At 41.6% G+C, this 21,654-nt stretch overlaps 1 protein-coding gene across 6 annotated transcripts in view; it reads left to right on the top strand.

The window, feature by feature from the left end:
- Window positions 1-21,654, top strand: part of KIAA1217 (KIAA1217 ortholog) — a 534,607-nt gene that overhangs the window by 175,605 nt on the left and 337,348 nt on the right. The window lies entirely within an intron of this gene.

The raw sequence follows: 21,654 nt of genomic DNA, 5'->3' as shown, positions 1-21,654 counted from the left end.
GCCTTATTAATGTTTTCTATCCCAGCGGACTGGCAAACTATAGGTTAACATATGCAAATGGTCTGATCTAATAATGATGTGATGCATATTGACAAACATAACGTGCACCTCCCCCGTCCTCTCTTGATGGACCTATTGTGAAGCCTATAGTAATATTCATATAGCGCCGAATAATAATAGTGGTGGCCATCACCGTCTCCATAGGAGTTGTCGTCCAGATTTCTATGGACCCTAAATGGCATATAAATGATATTCTGAATGCTAAGTTACATTACTCACTATACTGAGTCCCTCTCTCAAATTGTGGAAGCATCTCGGTAGTTTTAGCTGTTGTGTAATTCATGCATTATGTTTGTTAGTCCGGAGGCTCAGTATTAACAGTGTTAAAGTTACCATGAAGATAGGGGAGTTATGAAATTATTTATAGGATAAAATAAAAAAAATCATTTAAATCAGATTAAAAATTAAAAAACAACAACAACTTGAATATTGTCATTAGGTAGCATGGGGTCTCGGCTCTCTTCCAGTTTCGAGCTCAGAGATCTAAACATCTCTGAAGATGTACAAAAATGTGATTATTATTAGGGGTTACAACGCAAGACTTAGGAAAATCTTTGTTGAAGGGGCGGATGTGCCATAGAGGCGACTGAAACTCCACCTATCAGACATTTAAGGCAGAATCGGGAAATCCCTTTTCACCAAGTTAATGACATCTCTTACTTTTTTTTAGTGTTCTGTTTTTCAGGAGATTTTAATTAGGAGTGCACAAATCTTAGAGGGTTGTCTTTGGGGTGAAGCTTGTAGACTTCTATGAACAAAACTTTAACTAGTGATTGTGAGGTCACATGACTAGAATGTCAGTGGTCAACGCGTAATATAAGTTGTTAAATTAAGTGTTCTATAAAGGCAGGACAGATACAGAACCTCTAATGAATATTTCTTAGGGGCAATGTGATTTGGGACCAGTTCACTCACACACACACACACACACACACACACACACACACACACACACACACACACACACACACACACACACACACGTGTGTACACACACACACACACACACCTAAAAACTTCAATATCTTTCTTGACGTCATGTCATACTCTAACAGGAAGCTCAGATATAGGGAGTTGTTTGCTGGGGTTCTCACACTCTAGAGCGGCTTTAGCTTTCACCAGTTCTATTTTTGTGTCCTTAAATCTCTAAACCCGCAATCATTTCAATTAGGGATAGAAAAGAACTAGTGACAGAGCTCTTTCCATGTAAAAGGCAGGCACAGGGATGCCAAAAACTCCCAAATCTCAACTTTTTGGACCCCTGTAATGGGACATGTAAAAAGTAAAAAAAAAAAGGGATATTGGTGTTAACTGTCATCACACTTGACTTTTTTGGTTTTGAAGATAGCCAGGCTACAATTTTTTTTTATTGTGACCCATGGCATTGTGTATGCTGTTTTACGCTTGCATCATTCGTTTATAAAAAAGCATGGGGTTACTCTGGCTCATTTTACAGAATGCAGTCACAGACTATAAGAACTGCTGAAGTTACGTGACCCATGTCTTCCTTTAACACCATGTCATTTTCAGGTTCACCATTCTGCATTGATTAATTAAATTTTTGTCTTTGCAGGGGATATAGAGTTCTGTATCAGAAAAAAACAGAGCTCTGACTGCTATAGAGTTAAATGATACAATGCTGGCTGCCTGCCGTCACCACTAGGGGGAGCTTAGGAGCTTACCGTATATTAGAATTGAATTCAATGTATAAACTGTAAGCAATATTCTCCTAAGGTCCCTCTAGTGGTGGCTCCACTCAGAAGTAATGTAAAGTAATACAATTCTGACTATGTAGGGGATTTGGAGTTCTGTATCAGCAAAACGGAGTTCAGTATGCTATAAAGCTATTACATTTCTAAATTTAGCAAATTAATCGGCAGAGAATTTTTAAAATTTGAAAAAGGTGGACATTCGCTTTAAGTTTTACCCATTGCAAAATGTATTTATTCTATAATTGTAAAATAATTTGCACAAAAACACACACAAAACATAATTTTCATGACATTAATCATGTCAGACCTGTATCAATGCAGTTGAGAAAAGGTCTAATGAAGGCTCAAATTGTTGTCATATACAAGGTTAACAAATATCTCCCCATTCAGTAGAATTGCAGCATTTACCATAAAGCATGTCCATGATGTATGACTAAATCAATGCCACGGGCTGATTGTACAGGTAAAGACAGTTGTACATTTAGAGGAAGAAGTTTGTGAATTGCTGGAAAAGTTGCTTGGAAAAAGGAGACGGCTGCAGGCGATATTTCATTGTACTCTATGTAAATCTTGAAACGGTCATGTGCTGAGAGTGCCGAGGACTTTTCTGTAGATGCCGATGAAAGAACGATATGTTGGGATGTATCTATTATGGAAGCATTTGACATTACTTGAAGGATTGGTCCAATTTCGAAAACTCATTTTCATAAACCCTATTAAGGAATTCTAAGTCCCGTGTTCAGGATCCTCATCTCTTGACCAGAGTGGAGAGCGGTTACAAAGAGTGTCTCTCACTCTGGAGGACCTAACCTGTCCTGTATTACACAGATAGGCTATTGATTTGATTGGGCGTTGTGTAATGCTTCCTTTTTCCTTTGGTGGTGCTGCAGGGAGATTGAACACTTAGGGCTTGTCGACACGTAACAGATTTTCTGCAGAAAAATTCCGCATCAACTTGCAGACAATCTGCTGCGGAAAATCTGCACCATTTTATGCATTTTTTTTACTGCAGAAAATAGCGCAGATTTTCGGTGTGCTTTTTTTGGTGCGTTTATTTCAAGGCCTGTGTGATGGTGATATTTCTTCCTCTTGTGATGTAATTTCCACCCTCTGTAAGAAATTCTGCAGCATTTCTGTAGCAAATTACGCAGTACATCAGAAAAATGCAGGAAATCAGTCCACTTTCCGCAGCAATAATTGACATGCTGTGGAAATAAAATCGCAGGTGAATTTCTGGACTGAATATTTATGCAGCATGTGGATGAGATTTGTTAAATCACCCCCACTTTGCTGCTACTGTATTCCGCTGCGTATTTTCCATCCGCAATTCTGGATGGAAAATATTCATCAATTCCGTTACGTATGGACAAGCCCTTAAGCTGGCCATACACTTGAGATAGCTGTAGGCCAATTGATTGTTCGGCTGACAGCTACTCCTCCCGACTCGTCTCGGCCGGGCGTGCATGTGTTTTCAATAGGGAGAAAGCCGCTGCTATATTCCTCTGGCAGCGGTTTATCTGCTAATGAACAAAAGCAGCGTACATTTGCAATTCAACATCCCTATCATTTTCGCTCTCCCCACGTCTGCCGTTGAGAGAGAGTCAGGACGTCGCCATATACAGTAGATGGTCGGCCGATCCCGGCAGGTCCAGCCAACATACATGTAATATGTATAGCCAGCTTTATTTTTGAACATACCACAGATTACAGCTGATCACTTGGGGGCTCAAGAGGGGGGACACTTTATGATTGGTCTATTGCCAAGGGACCCTAATTCGAACAAGTTTATGTAGTCCAAAGTGAACAATCCCTTTAAGATGAAATGGTCTTTTGTACTGTGGTATTTGGATCACCGGATGTCTGGAACTTGTGTCCATTTAGTCTTTTAAAGTCCTGTTACCCATTGTATTAGTAGCAATGGAAGCGACCGGGAATAAACGACATCAGTCTCGGTTTTTTTTTATCATAAATGGAACGTCTGGCAAGAGAAAAACACATTTGACCTCTTTTTACTTTCCGATTACACAAAATAGTAAAGAGGCAGAAGACCTGCAGGATTGTACAAGTTTCCTGATTTGCCCTGGTTTCCGATTGACACTATGTTTGCTGATGCCATGTCAGAAGTCCTGATTTCTGCATCTGAAATGACATGCCGTGGGTACTCATGGGAGATGGCATTATGTACGCTGTTTTACGCTTGTATCATTTATTTATAAAAAGCACGGGGTCACACTGGTTTATGTTACAGAATGCAGTCATGACTATAGGAACTGCTGAAGTTACGTGACCCAAGCTGTCCATAGTAGATCCATACAGTTACGGAGACTAAACTACGCCCCCCCCCCCCCTCTCTTAAACTTTTTTTTTTTTGTGTGTGCGCATTTCAGAAGTGCACAAAAACAATCTGCCGCTGGCTAAAAACTGTTTTCCGACGCTTTTCTAAGTAGAAAATTGTCAGAAAACTTTGATAAATGAGTCTGAATAAATTTACTCTGCAAAACTCTGACAACAAAACTGACAAAAGAGTTCAACTGAAACACAAGGAAAACCTATAAACCCTGCATTTAATGAACCTTTGCTTCAGTAAGGGTATGTTCACACGCACTATTTACGAATGAAATTCAGGCGTTTTACGCCTGGAATTACGGGCGAAAATACTGCTTGAAAGCGTCAGCAAACATCTGCCCATTCATTTGAATGGGTATTACGATGTACTGTGCAGACGGTCATTTTTTTTACGCGCCGCTGTCAAAAGACGGCGCGTAAAAGAGATGCCCGCGTCAAAGAAGTGCCTGTCACTTCTTGGGATGTAATTGGAGCCGTTATCCATTGACTCCATAGAAAAGCAGCTCCAATTTTGTCCGTAATGGACGCTGCGAAAAACGCCTGCACATGCCATTATGTCTGAAATTCAGGAGCTGTTTTCGCCTGAAAACAGCTCCGTAATTTCAGCCATAACGGACGTGCACGTGTGAACATACCCTAATAGGGAAAATCCCAAAAATAAATTCCCTAATATTCTTCTATCATGCATGGGAATGTGTGAAGCCAGATTCTTTGCCTTTCCCTGCATTGAAATGATCGTCATGAAAAGTTGCAGGGAATTTTTCCTGCAGATTTTTAGCTACCGTATGTGCACAAACATTGCCATCCAATTGTTTAAACTATATTAATATGTTCACACGGGTAGTATTTGCTGTGGAAAACTCAGCAGCAAATCTAACCGAGATTTTGCATGGGTTTCGGACAGAGGTCCACACCAAATCGTGTGTAATTGGGTGCAGATTTCCACACAGATTTGCTGCTGTGGAGAATAAGAAGTGCTAAAAACCCCAAAAAAGACCATATTCACTTTGACTGGTGGGCCTGTAGCGACCTGTCCCTGTTCCCATTGGCGGGTCTCCTAGGATGATCTCGTCTCATGTGACGCTGCAGCCTGTATTTGTCTGCAGGAGTCACGTGGGACAAAACGTCAGGCAGGCTCAACAGATACCAACTGAGAGAGCAGAGGCGCGTCGGGATGAGAGCGCCAGGCGAGGTTAGTAATCTATTTCTTTTTATTTTGAAGTGGAAAATGGTGTTATTTTTTTTCTAGTTGAGATTTTTCCGCAGCAAAAAAACTCAACATTCGCCCCTTCTTGCGGATTTTCCCTTCCCTATTAAACTGAATATGAAAATTCTGCAAAAAATATTGCAACCATTGTGCAAATGGGCAAAAAATATATCTGTGGTGCGGATTTTTATATCCGATTTAAAAATCCACACTTCAGGTCAATTTTTGCACAGAAATTTTCTGCAGCGCGTGGATGAGATTTGTTAAATCTCATACACTTTGCCGCTACTGTAGTACGCGGTTTTTATGGAGCAAGCCATACAGCCTGCTCGTGCTGCCATACATGTGAATTCAATGGCTGCCATCGCGTACCACTACTGCCACGTGTGATTCTACCCTAATACTTTTCACAATTGAGGAGTTGCCACAATTGTAACCAGTCTAGACAATCCCCTGTGGGCTAAATACATTGGCAGCACAAATCTGTCAATGTATGTCCTGATAGTCAGCACAATGGGCGAAAGACACCTAAAGGTCCTATTACATGGGCCAATGTTTGGGCGAACGAGTGTACATATGAATGATCGGGCGAACGATCAGCCGACATTCCAGCAAATGCTTGTGTAAATGGGGATGTACTGCCGACAGGATGAAAAATGTATGGGGACGAGCAATCGTATCAATGATCACTTGTCCCCATACTTTCCAATTATTGCTCCGTTTAGATGGAAAATATGAGCGTTGATTGACATGCTGTTTTTGTAGAAAACCTGCACATATAAAAGCACCTTTACCCCGCGGGACTGGCAGCTGGTGGGATGTGCTGTGGAAGGACTGCACTATTTCCATCATAAGTGACCACTATATGAAATTAATATAAAGAGACTTGATGTTCCATATTTTTTTTTACGTTTTTTCTTAAGTATGATGTGTTTTTATGATTTATATTAAGGTTTTTGTTGGTTTTATAGAGTTTTGGACTTTGGTATTTGTTGCAAGTTGTAGTAGTTTACTACAAGGTATCAGTGTAGGTAAAATAGCGTAACAATTGTCAGCCAGTGGCGTAACGATTGTGATGACAGGGTGTGCGACTGCGACTGGGTCCAGAGTGGAAAGGGGGTCTGCCCAGAATCCCCCTCAGGCCGGCACATCAGATGGCCCCTGTCCCGCTGCATCCAAGGTCCTGACACTGGATGGTGTGTACTGCTTTGCAAACAGGACTTTATATGCGCCACGGCACAGACTGCCCGATGTGCCAGCCTGATGGAATTCGGGGTGGTCCTCCTGCTGACAAGAGTAGACGGATGAGCGGTGTGTTATATTTTTTAATATGTCTAGGGGGGGGCTGACCGGGAGGGGGGCTCACAGTTCCTGGTTACGCCCCTGGTTTTAGCCTCTGTGTGTAAATAATAATTGCGTTATTCACTGACAGCAAACAGATCTTGAAAATGGTAATGAATTGAGTAAAATTGTTGAACTTTTCAATACGTTTCAACTTTATTTACATAAAACCAAAAAGCCCCTTTAAGTATCATACTGACATTGGCAGCTTGTAATGCTGTCGTAGCCGCAGGTGGGTTTATAGACCTGTGAACATTCTTAGTTTTACTATTATAGTTTTTGTATTAGACAGTAGGGCAGCAAACAAGACGTCCATTGTTTCAGGATCAGACACTGGATGATTCTACCTCGACTGAGAGTGAATAAGATGCCTCATATCTTTATTCGCACCTTTATAAGTGGATCCTTTTGTGTGAAAGCCTCAGTTTATAGGTGAGATAAAGTTATTTGCTCAGAAGTCGAGAAGAACTGCCAGTCTCCCCTGCCAAACACAATGTACTCCCTCAAGTCTTGCCTCGGACCTCCTAACATTACTCATGCAATTTCTTAAAAGCTGCCAGGATGGGATTTTGTAACCTGAAACGGCTGCTTTTTAAGTTACCCAGAGGCCTCAGAGGTTAACATTCCTGGCGCTGTGGCTCTGGAGAGGTTTTTAAAGCATTTTTTCAGCATGACTTGCTCTGCACCACATAACAAAGGCGATGACACATTATCTTATCAGAGTTGATGGATTAAGTGCTTCATTAAAAGAGCTAAATGTGAGACAGACGCAAGAAGTAAATGTGATTGTGACTCCCGGAATCCTTCGTGTCTTCTGTGTACCAGCAAACACGCTTTGATCAAAACCTTCCAAGTGGCATACATCAAAAAGACCATATACAAACACATAAACCTCATTGACCCTAAGGTAATAAAAGCTTAGCTGGTTTATGGGTAAAACATGGCGGCTTATGTTTTACTGTGATGCTTTTTAGTTGAAATTGTGGTTCTTTAAAGGATTCCAGATAAAGACTAAAGTAGGCCTGTGCTAGGAGGTGTCTTCAAATATAATTCCGGATATAGTATCTAAGGTTTATACCAAACATAATTACATTTATTTGGATTAACATCCATTTGACATCACAGACAGGCTGATACCACGGATAGTAGTAATACAGTAACAGTTCTGTAATCCGGCATCAATGGGGCAAATATTCTGCATTATTGGACAGCTATAAATACATATATGTAAAAAACAGCCTTTAGAGAGAAAAAAATAAAAAGTATACCTCCACTTTCAGTGAAACACGATGATAGTGAAGGGGTGCGCACAATAATAGTTTTTGTAAATACCATTAATTAACGATCTTGCTTCTAGCAGCAGCACGGACTGTCTACAGAACAACCATTTGCAAAACAGCCGATAACGCCGTAGCATTCTATAGCATTCTGGATACGGAATCCCAGTGCAGATTTTACTTTTCCTGACGTATTGAAGACATGAAAGTTGTGCCTTGATTGGTTGCTATGGGCAACAAGGCCAGTCTTCCTATTAGTTTGTACAAATAAGGACCACCATGTAATCCTTACTGTCACGATCTGTGGGTATGTGGACCCACTGGGCTGTACCGCCGTATCAGGATAGCAGCTGGCCAACAGAGTACCAAGTCAAAATATAAATAGTCCAAGCACAAGGGTACCCGTAGTGGTTCAGACATTAATGGAGGCTCGGCACAGATGGGACCTTGACATCAGACACCAGACGTAGTATAACACAGCAGGTGGAACTGGTGGCTCAACACAACTCCAACAGGTTTTAGGCACAGGAACAAACAGCATGGGGTACAGGTAGCAGGGCACGGGAACAGGTTAACACTAAGGGATCATTTGCAAGACTAACATAGGAAAACACAACAACGCTCAGGCAATGAGCAAAGAGGCAGGGCCCTTCTTATAGTCCAGGGTGATAATGGGCTTATTAGTGATAATTCCCATGTTCGCGCGGTGGCCCTTTAAGGCCGGGTACGAACGTGCGAGCGCACCCTACAGAACACAGCGGACTAGAGCGTAAGTGTGTGCTGGCGTCTCCTGGGGAGGAGATGCGGGCCAACGCTCACAATCCATGACTGCGGCCGCCGGGAGGGTGAGTAATACCGACGGTCCGCGGCCATGGATGCTACACTTACATTAAGGCTCTGTTCAGGCTACGTTTAGGAACCATGTTTGCACCAATAGTAAAACCCTGACATACGCCACTGTAAACCATACAGTGGCACAAGTCATCCATAAGTTTCCATGTTAAAAAAAGTATACCGTGCGGTATACTTTTTTTTAAGCTGGCCAATTGTATAGGAAAGCACAGGAGGCTACGACAGTTACAGAAAAGATAATGAATTCCCGCTTAGTGCTTCTGTACATTGCTATCTTACTGGGATACTCTCTCATATATTGAGCAAAGCGCGTTTTTGTTTTTTTTTGTTCGATTAATATGGAACTTGAAAAACCTCTGTATACATCTTTATCAAATTGGAGGCATATAGTTGTACAGTAAGACCCCATAGACTTCTATGAGCATCCTATTATGGCTCTGTAAAATTTGGAGGATGTACTTAAACCGGTTGTCCAGCCAGGAAAAATTATTTGGAAAATTGCTGAGCATGTTATAAAATAATAAAACAAGTCATATTCATCTCGCCAAACGCCCGCAGCTCCAGTTCTGACGCTTCCCTGGTCCCCCTTCCAGTCTTTACTTCCTACTCCATCAATGTTGTCCTGACACGGACATGTGACCACTGCAGCCAATCACTGGCTGTAGCGGGTCACTGCGGATACCAGTGATTGGCTACAGCGGTCTCACAGTACGTCCATGTCGGAACATCAGCGCTGGTGCAGGAAATAGAGACCGTTTGGGGGAACATTAAGTACTATGGGGTGCATAATTCCTTACTATACCTTTTGTCACGACTGCATTTTGCAAGTTAAATTGCTTGCCATATATTGTGTTCAGTGTACAGGGATAATTTCCTTGGGGGACATCTCTGGGTTCAATAATTCTTTCTTCAAGACGGAAGTTTTACAAACATTATTCAGAAGCAGTCACTTGGCCACAGTCCTGCATCTGCATCGATGTGTTCTTTTTTTATATGTGCGAGGAATGTTTTACGTGTTGCTGAGTTTTTAGTTATTTTGGCTTTTACTGTAATGTGGTCCAAATGATATGTGATTAAATTGATTAAAGGCAGATGAAGAGGAGGGGGCTGGGAACATACTGAACTGTAAAATTAAAAGCATACCTCAGTGACGCAAGGATTGGTGTATTGTATTTGTTGTGTCTTCATATACCGCACATGAATACCCTCAGGTATACTAAGGTTAATGTGCCTGCATAAACAGAATAAACAGGAAAGGATGACTGTAGAGGAAGAAAGAATCTCAATTTTGACATGAGTAATCCCTTGAATATGTGCCCCAAGTGTTGAGAGACCTCTGGTACCTTCTTTAATTTATTGTGGTCCTGCCTTGTTACTGGGAACAAATTCGCAACTTGCTTCATGATCACATGGGAGTCACAGTAGCAGACGACCCCAAGGTTTGTCTCCTGTTTATTGATCCTGACACAGTATCCCCCTCCTGCTGACCGTACCTCTCTCTCTCCATGCTAGGAAAACTAAAGCAAAGTTTTGGATGGCCCCTTCCTCTTCTGATACACACTTGTATACACTCAATTAATCACAGTTTAGTAGTGTTAGGGCCCAATGCAGGTGTGTCACGGAAGACATGAATGGAGACCAGGAGTAGTTGAAACCACGTCTTTACTTAGGTCATTATCTTCACCCCTACTCTCAGCTCTGCACATTTGTACACGTGGGGAAGCTCCTGCCCATCACCCACCGGCTCTCAGCTCTGCACACTTGCCATACCTCTCAACATAAAGTATCACAAGTAGGGATGCCTCTAATCCCACCCAGTCCCCGCCCATACACACGCGGTTCAGCCCACACAATATCATGCTACCATAGTGCCTCCTACACAGTATAATGCCCTCTAGCTGCCACCATACAGTAAAATGCCCCCATAGATGCACCCATACAGTATAAAACCAACATGAATGCCCCTATACAGTATAATGCCTACACAGATGCCCCCATGCAGTATGCTGCCCCATACAGTATAATGCCCACACAGATGCCCCCCATACAATATAATGCCCCCATAAAGCATAATGCCCCCCATAGCTGCCACCATACAGTATAATGCCCCTTAGCTGCCCTTATACAGTATAATGCCCCCAAAGCTGCTCCTAGTGCCAGTGCCCACATATAAAGTGGCAGTGTCCTTATAGATAGTGCCACAGTGCCCATGTAGATAGTGCCCATGTAGATAGTGCTCCTATTTAGTGCCACAATGTTCATGTTGATAGTGCCACTGCCCCCTTGAAGATAGTGCCATCCCCTGTAGATAGCACTACCACCCTATATAAAGCAAATTGGGAATTCCTCTTAGAGCGGAATCCCCAGCCAGAGCATAGGGCAGGGATTCCGTTCCTTGAGGGATGCCCTGATGTCACTGTCCATATATGGACAGTGACATCAGTGGCTACTCCTTGAGCAGAATCCCCGTTGCCGGCTGAGGGTTCCTCTCCAGGAGGAGCCCCTGATATCACTGTCCATATATGGACAGTGACCTCAGGGGTTTCCTCTAGGAGTGGAATCCCCGGACAGATCATTGGCAACGGCGATTCCGCTCAATCACTAGCCACATATGTGGACAGTGATGTCAGGGGCTTCCCCGGGCACATCGCTTAAAGTAGCCCTGTGTCCAGGGAGTCCTCAGCGAGAGGAGGAGCTCCCTCTCCTCCTCCACTCTGAACTAATGTTAAATCAGGGAGCTGACGGTTTCTTGCTTCAGCATTGGGCAGAAACAGTTGACAGCGGGACATATCCCCGGCTGCGCGGGACAACACCCAGAATACGGGACTGACTTGCTGAATGCGGGACGGTTGTACACGTGAGGACGTTCCTGCCCGTCACCCACGCTGCACAGCCCTGCTCACTGGCACTGCAAGTAGGCTCCTGAGATCACCTGCTAGCAGCTCCTGGATAGCACAGACTCAGGCCCAATGCTTGTGATGCTAAACGATGGGAACAGACGCCTTTTATAGACGAAGTCCCACCCCCAACCTAAAGACGCAGTGTAGCCACGCTGAGAACGTCCTCCCAGCTGTGATGTGGACAGCTACTGTCCCCACGGGCACAGTTACCAGTCAAGATGGCATCCGGGTCGTTTCTTCTGATTTTCTGCAACTTGAATCTCACAGCAAGCCAACCATCACTGCCAACATCAGCGTGCCATGAACTGGGCCTGCACAGTATGATCACATGACCACAGGTCCTGCACCATAAAATACAGTGCAGGAAACACAGCATTAAAATAAATGTTAATATAAGCACCACGTCAGCATGTGGCATATTGATTAAAAAAAAAGGTACATGTCTTCCTCAGCCACTAGTAGAAAAACAGGTTAGCACTAATTTTAAAGAAACCGTACACTAATATACATGTTACAAAAACACACCCACCCCCTTTTTAAGTAATAGGGATTTATCACCCATGCTTACACACAGTGTGTCTGCAACGTGAGAACCCATCCTAATATATAATCTAGTAAATTCAATTGCTGAAAAAATCTAGAGCAATTAACTTTCTCAGTATATATTAGTCAGTGTAGTCATAGGGTTATTGTCTTATCTAGACAAACCTTTCTCTAAAAATTGTTGTGGGTCCGGCTCCAGAAACCCCCAATGATCAGCCTTTTTTTTTTTTTACCGAGGATGGTTTATTTCCCTTGCAGTACCTGTAGTATAACCGATTCAGAAGAATGGGTGACCATGTAATTTATGGCCCAGCCCACCAGAGCAGGAGCCAATCTTACTTAGCATCTTTCCATTTTGGCTTAAAAAGAGGGGTCCCGAGCAAGCGTTCCCCCTCTGTGATGTCCTAAATGTCTTGATGAAACAAGTGCCTTTAATTGATAACGGGTCTATTGGTGTTTCAGCGACCCGTGTCTTTTAATAAAGCCCCCACATTTAATTTGGATGTAAAGATCTGTAAAAACTAACAGAATCCACAATAAATTTTTTAATGGAGGTTATAAATAAGTCACATGAAATTTCAAATTTACCGTATTCTGGGGATAATTAATCCTAACTCGGCTGTATTTTATGTGAAGATTTTCTAATGCGTGAAACTAAAACTATTGATCGAGTCTTTTTATTGGTGCATAGAAATATATTTTACCAAGAAAATAACGGAATATGTTCCAGTACCCAGGTGCTGATTTATGGCTGCTAATATATTCCCCTCTGTAATACACGACACTATCTAGAGCTGTTTATCTAATAAATGCTAAACACGCCAGCCGGGGCTCCCGAGAGGAGCAAATAAAAGGTAGCGGATGTTGACAAAAGTCATAAAGACTGTAATAAATGTTCCTTCCCCTCTAATATGAAGTTTAGTGGAGGAGCCTCTTACGTCTGAATAAAATAGTCGGTGGAGAAACTGTGAAATTGAAAGACTGTTGGAAAATATTTGCTCCGTTATATTTTATTTTAATAGCCTGAGTTCTGCCGAGAGGTAACGTACCAATAAAGCAGGCGGGTGTTGACAATGCTTGCGTTAGGTTGGCCATGTGGGAGAAATCTCTATAGGCAAGGATTAAACTGCAACAGACCAGAACCTTTGCCGAATAAAACTCGACAATTTATTTACACAGGCTGATTGGTAAATAGTTTCTTCTTCTTCCTCCTGTTTATTTTTTCACGGTCTCTGTGGAAACAATATATTTTTTTTCTTCCTTATATAAAATGGAAAATTATGTCCCTCTCTTCAGACATATCAAAGTGAAGCTTTGAAACTTTAAAGTGAATGTCTACATTTTATTATTATACTGTTTTAAGGTTGAAAATTACGTTCTGATTCATTTCTTAAAATATCGTTATAGCGGTTGGAGCTCCGTTTTTCTAATTTAGACCTTCAAATCCCCTGCATAGCCATACATTTAAAAGATAACATGCTGGATTTCTGCAGTCACCACTAGAGGGAGCATGGGAGCTCAATGTATAACAGTATTCGGCGAGCTCCTAAGCTCCCTCTGGTGGTTGCTGCAGGTAGCAAGAATGTTATCTTTTTAATTTAAAGCTATGTAGGGGATATATCATAAACACAAAGCTCTATCAATATAAAGATATATTTCAATAAAATATGCAGTGCAGAATTGTACAGATTTTGATAAAAAAAAACACAAAGTGTTATTTAAGGGTGTACACTTACTTTAAAAACTGCATAAATATCAATTCCCTAATATAACTTTATTATCCATCTGAACACTGTGTCAGAGAGTACAGGCTGCCATAAACAGCAGCTGTTGTTCTGCTCATGATCTTGCAGAGAAATCAATAGAAATTGAGATTCCCCACAGCCCTGTTGGCTATAATTGATTACATGTGGACAAAGGGGATGCCCATCAGGGGCGGACTGAGAATTGTCTCAGCCCCTAAGTAATAAGTCATGAGCCCCTTACTACCCCAAATATAGGCTTTTATTTTTAACTCCTAAACTTAACTCTTTAACTTTCATGTATTCCTTTTTTCCCATACTGAGTTTTTCTGGACTTGACCTGATAAAAAGACCCATACATACTTAAAAAGGTGTAAAAATAAAAAGGAAAAGTTTGTAATACAGATGTAGCCATCTTTATCTTGACTTTTAACGCATTAAATACACAGTGTCAAGATACTTTAACTTGACTTTTTGCGTACATCTGAATACTTGCCATCAAAATTTCTTTCTGGTCCCTGCCACCAGTCCTATGCACTCCAATGGAGCGATTAGGACACATTCTCTGGGGGCCCAGATCTTTGGCTGTATGGGCCCCAGAAATTTAAGATGGCAACTCTGTGAAAACCGTTTTTCACATTGGTGGGCCCAGTGCAAAGATTTTATAAGTGACCCTTTTCCTGATCATTTCCATACCAGCCAACATTTTAATATGAGAATGGCACAAGACCCCCCCCCCACACCTCTTGCCCCGCAAGATAGACATGCACACACACATTATGTAAACACATTCCACACATATATATATACATACATTATACACACACCACATATATATGCGGCACATACACACCACATACAGTGTATAAATACCACATAATGAATATTATCATTTACCTCTATGGCGGGAGGCAGGGTATACAGATCTCCGTACAAGTTAAAACTTTTTTCCCAACTTTTGTACAGTTATATAAATTATATTAAAGAATCGCTATTCATGAAGTTGCCTAAGATAATGTTTAAATTGGCTCTGGACCAGAACTTTCATCCACCTATTTTCCACTGACATTTTAACTTAGATAAAGTTAGCGTAGTGATTGAACAAAACATGAAGTTTCATTGTCACAAATGTGTCAAGTGCAGAAAGATGTATAATTACAGTGTTACTGTGTGTGTTAGGAAACATCAGTTTCTTTAAGGTTGTCATGACTACTAGCCTAGCTTCTGGGCTGCTCTGTGTTGAGTTGCAGAGCCATCTCATTTCTCTGTTTTCATCCTATCGGATTCTAGGGTGAAGTATTTAAGTCTTGTCAGTTCTTTCATTGTTGCCTGTGAATTTCTTTGTGTATGCAGATTCTGATCAAGCTCCTGGCTACACCCTGTATCACCTGACTATTTGGATTCTTGGAACTGGACCTCGGCTCCGTCTTTAGATTAACCATTTTGCTTACTGATTTGGACATTCTGCTTTCGGCTGGTTTTGACCTCTGCAACTCCTGGCATTCTTCTGTTTTCTGATTTGGACTCACTCTCTCCTGGTTGTGAACTCTGTTCCTGTTTACCCTCTGGCTGTCTGGTTTTCCGTTCTGGTATTACCTGCATTGCACCTCCTGTCCAACACCGTATTCTGTTAATTCAATCTAGGTTCTATGCAGCCAAATCCAACCCGCCTTGCGGTGGGCTCTGGTGAAGCCTTAGATTCTGCTGATCAGAGTAGTAATGGACTTGAGGTAGCGGATTTTTTGCACACTTATTCCTGCCTTTGGGGAATCGCTTACAGAGCAATTCCATAACTTGCACTCTGGGGGAATTGCTCAACTAGTGATTCCATTACAGTGTGACTAGACATCTCCCCCTGATCCCTTGCACATACACTCCTCTTCTTAAAGAGGCTCTGTCACCACATTATAAGTGCCCTATCTCCTACATAATGGGATCGGCGCTGTAATGTAGGTAACAGTGTTTTTTATTTTGAAAAACAATAAATTTTGAGCAAGTTATGCACAATTTTAGATTTATTCTAATTTGTTTCTTAATAGACAACTGGGCGTGTTTTTACTTTTTTACCAACTTGGCGTTGTAAAGAGCAGTGTATGATGCTGAGAAATCAACATCATACACTTCTCTCCATTAATTTTTAGCGGTACTCGCAAAACAGCGTGATCTCACGAGATAACGTGTGCTGTCATTCACAGAAACTTTAGCGATATCGGTACAGTTAATATGGGAGTATGTGACTGCACAGCGTGATCTCGCGAGTGTTGCGAGTGCCGCTAAAACTGAATGTAGAGAAGTGTATGACGCTGATTGGCCACTGATTGGTCAGCGTCATACACTCCTCTGTACAACGCCCAGTTGGTAAAAAAGTAAAAACACGCCCAGTTGTCTATTAAGCAACTAATTAGCATAAATCTAAAATTGTGCGTAACTTGCTCAAAATGTATCGTTTTTCAAAATAAAAAACACTGTTATCTACATTACAGCGCCAATCTCATTATGTAGGAGATAGGGCACTTATAATCTGGTGACAGAGTCTCTTTAAAGGAACGCTCAATCCCAAGCAGCTGTAGTATACATTGGATAACCACGACACATTATCTGCTGGACTCTCTATGTTCTGTGTATATAGAAATTCTCCTAACGTATTTATGTCTAATGTGCAAATTAAGGCCCCATGCACACGAACGTGCTTTTGCGGCCGCAATTCCCCCGAAAATCCACGCGAGAATTGCAGCCCTATTCATTCCTATGGGGCCATACACACGACCGTGGTTTTCACGGTCCGTGCATGGGCCCGGAGCCCACACCGCAGAAAGGACAGGCAAGCCTTATTACGGCCGTGTTCTGCAGTTCATTGGGCTCATTGAAAATAATGGCTGCGGCCATGTGCAAAGCCCGCGATTTGCGGACGGCTCACGGCTGTCACTTCGTGGCCGGCCTACCCGGAAATCACGGCCGTGCACATGGATACGGTCGTGTGCATGAGGCCTAACCAAACATATGCTAAAAGAATGTCCATTTGACATACATTTGGCTGGTGTATGTTGGTATACTTTGCCTGAACTGTATTGAAAAGAGCATTATACTATTTTTACAATGGTAGTTAATGGCATATAGTTACATACATCGGGGCATATGTTCAGCAGAACATTTAAAATGTTCCTGCAAAATTTATTGCCAAAATGCAGAGTAAACCTAGGCTAAGAAAGAGTCAGGGTCCTCTTACATGACGTGGGCCGTGTAAATGAGCGCTGATCAACGAGTCAGCTCGTTGATCAGCGCTCATTTGCTCCTTTCACAAGGAGCTATGTATGGAGATGGGTGATCGTTACTATGATCGCTCGTCCCCATGCTTTTCAATCATGTTGGCAGCACATCTCCCGGTTTACAGAGGGAGGTGTTTTGCCGACAACAATAATATTTCTTGCAGCATAAATTATACCATCAGCCCAAGAACGAGTTTGATCGTTCATCGACTGACTGGTACGCTGTTTATCCAGGGCAATGATCGGGAACGAGCGTTCGTTTGGCCGATAATTGGCCTTTGTAAAAGGACCTTATCACAGTGTTGTACTGCACAATGCTCTATAGAGATAGATAGATAGATAAATAAGTGTTAAAAAAAAGTATACCTCCAATGGATGCCTCCGACTCATGCCATTTGTCAGCCATTCGTTGCCCATAAACTCCAATGTGAAGAAAACTTATAAACCACAGTCATCAAGTAAAAAGCTATACATTAAACTTACAGGTTTTTTAACAGGGAAGTCTATAGGCGACGAATGGCACTGGCATCCATTGGAGGCATCCATCACCCGTAGACTCCCATGTTAAAAAAGGTATACGTTAAATGTATACGTTCTGACGAGAGATGGTATTGAATTGGTATCATGAGAAATTGTATAACACAATTCAAATAAAAGTAAAGGTGGACACATCTATAGATAGAAAAAAAAAAAGGCTTGAGAAAGGCTCTAGTGGATAGAGCTGAAACGTCGCACTTAGGGTTAATAAAGTACCCTCTTTTTCACTAAATCCGATGGTGTGCTGCCTACTTTTTTGATCACATCTATAGATAGATAGATTTAAAAAATATATATTTTGCAAGGAATTACCAATTTACTGATTCAGTTGCGGTGGCCATGACCGCGAACATCTGTTGGTTTTACCTCCTAATTCCTGAATAAAAAAAAAATACAGATTTAACCACTTTAGTGCAGGTTCAACTTGTATATTTTTAAAACCATAATGCAACTCCACCCTACTAGATATAAATATATATATATATATATATATATATATATATATATCCCCATTGTCTTTATCCCTCCCTGAGTCTAAGTGTAATCGTTGATTCTCTATTAAGCACTTCAAGTAATGAATACCTCGTAGCACTGTATTCCACAACTTCATTATATTAAATTAGTCTTGATGACAGACTGAAGATTAATGGTTGGCAATGTCAAGAACCCTATGAGCCATCTCATACATATCACATGCACCATATGGCAGGGGCCTTGTAGCAATCACATCAGGCTGCTGACATTTATCCAGGGACAGTATAATGCCAAACAGTATTTGTTCCAATGCACATTAGATGAGTATATTTTTTCCTCTCAATCTTCTGTTCGTGTTCTTAATTCTTCTCTACATTTGGAAAAAGTCGAATTTTGGGGAAATAAAATAGTTTTAATGAAGCTGGTTGTGTTTTGGTACGTTTTTGTAAACGTTAAAGATGATATCTCCTCTCAGCGGGATTTTGTCAAGGGCCGCCGGGGCTTCACAGGCCTGCAGTATCTGTACCTCTTTCTCTGGTGGACCTAGCCTGTCATTGTGCTACATGGATACCCATTTATTTTAATGGCCGCCATGTAATAATGCATTTCTCCTGCAGGGGGTGTGGCTAGTCACCATTGAGAGGTACCCAGGTGCTATATATATATATATATATATATATATATATATATATATATATATTTATTAATGTTGTATGATGTATGTTGCATGTTCTTTATGCACGGCCAATTGACTGGACCAATCTGCACCAAATTTGGCACATAAGTAAATCACACACTTCCGAAGGTTTTGGACCGGGCTCTCTAGGATCTACCATTGTGTATGTATTCTCAAAAGCAAATATGACACTACTGGCTTCCACGTAGAGGACCTTTCTCCATATCACATCAGATGAGTTGTATTAGCCAATAGAATCTCGCAGGTCCTTCATTCTTAGCCTCACTCACATACACACGGTTTAGACCAGGTTTCCATAACAACCAAGTCATTTTCTTTACTCAACGTGTTACTCGCCATAAACTAACTGTACCTATACTGGATTTGGGCATTCTCATAAATTTAAACCCTTTCATACCAGTCATGCGTCCAAAAAGGAACCTGCACTTTGACTTTATTGAATATGTCGGCTTCATATCATTATAAAAGTGAATGTCTGTTTGTCGTCCTCTATAGGCATCCAAACACTTGAACTATTTGACCCAAAATTTGGCACTTAATTACATCGGGTGTCCAGGAAGGTTTTCGTAAAGGTCCCGACCCTGCTGCTGTTCTCTGTTATCAGCCATTATCACATGATCACGATCCAATACTATAAAAGTGAATACAGACCTTCGCTTTTATAGTAAAGTTGTTTTTATCTGGCAGTTGCAGGTAGTGCACTTTACAAGATAATCCTAGATGGGAAGGTACAGGGGAGCGGTTACCCATAGCAGCCAATCAGATTACTGATTGCCAGGAGGAAAGCTGCATTACTAGCTGCAGAGGCTCCTTTTGCCCAACTGCAAGCTGATGAAATGCGTCATACTGCTGCTCGAGCTGCTGAAACTCCTCAGCAAACTCTGGCTTTCTCATCAACAGATCAGACAGGTGGCTCTCAGAAGCACAGAGACTCCTGCCCGAACCCAGGTCAGTCAGCAAGCTGATAGAGCATATCATGTTCATCGTGCTAATGAGTGGGCTTTCATGCATGATGCTGATTTCAATTATGATTCAACCATAGTCTATGGCCAACTGGTAATAAAACTGCCAATGTTGTTAATGGACAGGCTCCGTCACAGTCTTATGACTCAATTTCCTACCAGTTTAGATGTTAAGTATTTAGGAAGTTAAAATTGAAATAAACAGTGTGTAACTGCCGGGGTATATAGGACTACTAGCGATTTCCCCGTAACCAAGAAAATACAAGGGCATGGATTCACCTCCTGGGTACCCTTGGAACAAATCCAATGAACACACAAACAGACAGAGCATCACGTTATATCCGGGTAGCGCCGGGTACTTTTTCTAGTGTATTATAAAACCGATGCAAAATACAAAAGTTTCATTTTTTTATACATTTTATGAAGTTGCAACAGTAATACCTGGAGGCTAAGAAAAGTTCTGCACGCCATCAACACAGGAGAAAAATAATAAATCTCAGTCATGCATAACGGCTCTATATAAAGGGGTTGTCTATGGAATTGTGGTTGTTTCAAGATAAATTGCCAATAGGACTTTTCTACTCCAAAGGTACAATACATTGTGCAGCTTTTTGCCCTTATTTTTCAAATGTATTCATGGGATGGGGTTAATAGAGGCACAGTGACAATGAACACATGAACCACTTTTATAAATATGGAATATTTCTTTCAAAGATCAATTGTCCTCAACATCACAATAAGAGCTAGATAAATCCAAAATGCAATGTGCACCCCCTTATGGTGGCTGTAGGTAGTCAGAATTTCATCATGTAACAGAATTGTCAACTTGAATAAAACAAAATCACCATGCTAAACCAGCAGGAATATCAGGTGTTATCCTCGGTTGTCCCCCCCCCCCCCTCGTGATCACTAGGGATATTAGGCCTTACCCATTACCACCACCCTAAAGCACCATGGCTATAAATATTAACCCCTTACCATCCTAGCCTGCCAGAGATATAAAACCCTAAACCCCGCTAGAACACTAGGGATATTACATATAAGCACTAATCCCTAAAATACCCTAAGTAAAAAATTTATTATGTATTTTGCTGTCTCGGGCATGCCCCTCCCCTTACCCACACGCGTTTGACCTAAGGCTATTGTTACACATACTAGATGTTTTCCTGATCCTAGAATCGTGGGGGTTGCCTTACTCAAATTAAGTAGCTGGAACACCCTGCCCAATCAGAAGCACCAAGTGGGTTCTCATTTCGGACATTTCCAATTGTGCTAAATCATTTGTAATTTGAACGGTTTTCCGGTCTTTACAAATTTTGCACAGATGGTTTAACTGCAGTAAGATCTATCACTTACTTATGTACTGTCTGTAGCTGAAATGCCTCTGTAAGCCAGTCTCTTACATGCAGTCACATGACCATTCTCCTGGTGTTTATCTCCTGCTTGTGTAACTTCTGTAGACTGAACAGGTGGTTATTTCCACTCTCTCCTCCCCCTGTAGTACAGGATGTCACACATCACATGCCTCTTTTCTCCACTGCTTCCTGCTCACCCCCTCCCTTCCCGTCTCTGGAGGGATCCTGTTTCACATGCTGGACAGCAGATAGTGCAGAGCTGTGTCTTGGCAGCAGACATTGAATAATTATAGCACTAAATCTGTAATATATGTATGTGAGTGGAGAGAGGAATTATGGGAACTGTAGTCCTTTAACATGGTAATCCCAAACACAGCAAGTCC

The sequence above is a fragment of the Rhinoderma darwinii genome, chromosome 5 (genome assembly GCF_050947455.1).
Source record: "Rhinoderma darwinii isolate aRhiDar2 chromosome 5, aRhiDar2.hap1, whole genome shotgun sequence".
NCBI lineage: Eukaryota > Metazoa > Chordata > Amphibia > Anura > Rhinodermatidae > Rhinoderma > Rhinoderma darwinii.
Note: the sequence above shows the minus strand (reverse complement) of the source record. Positions and strands in the feature narration are given on the sequence as shown.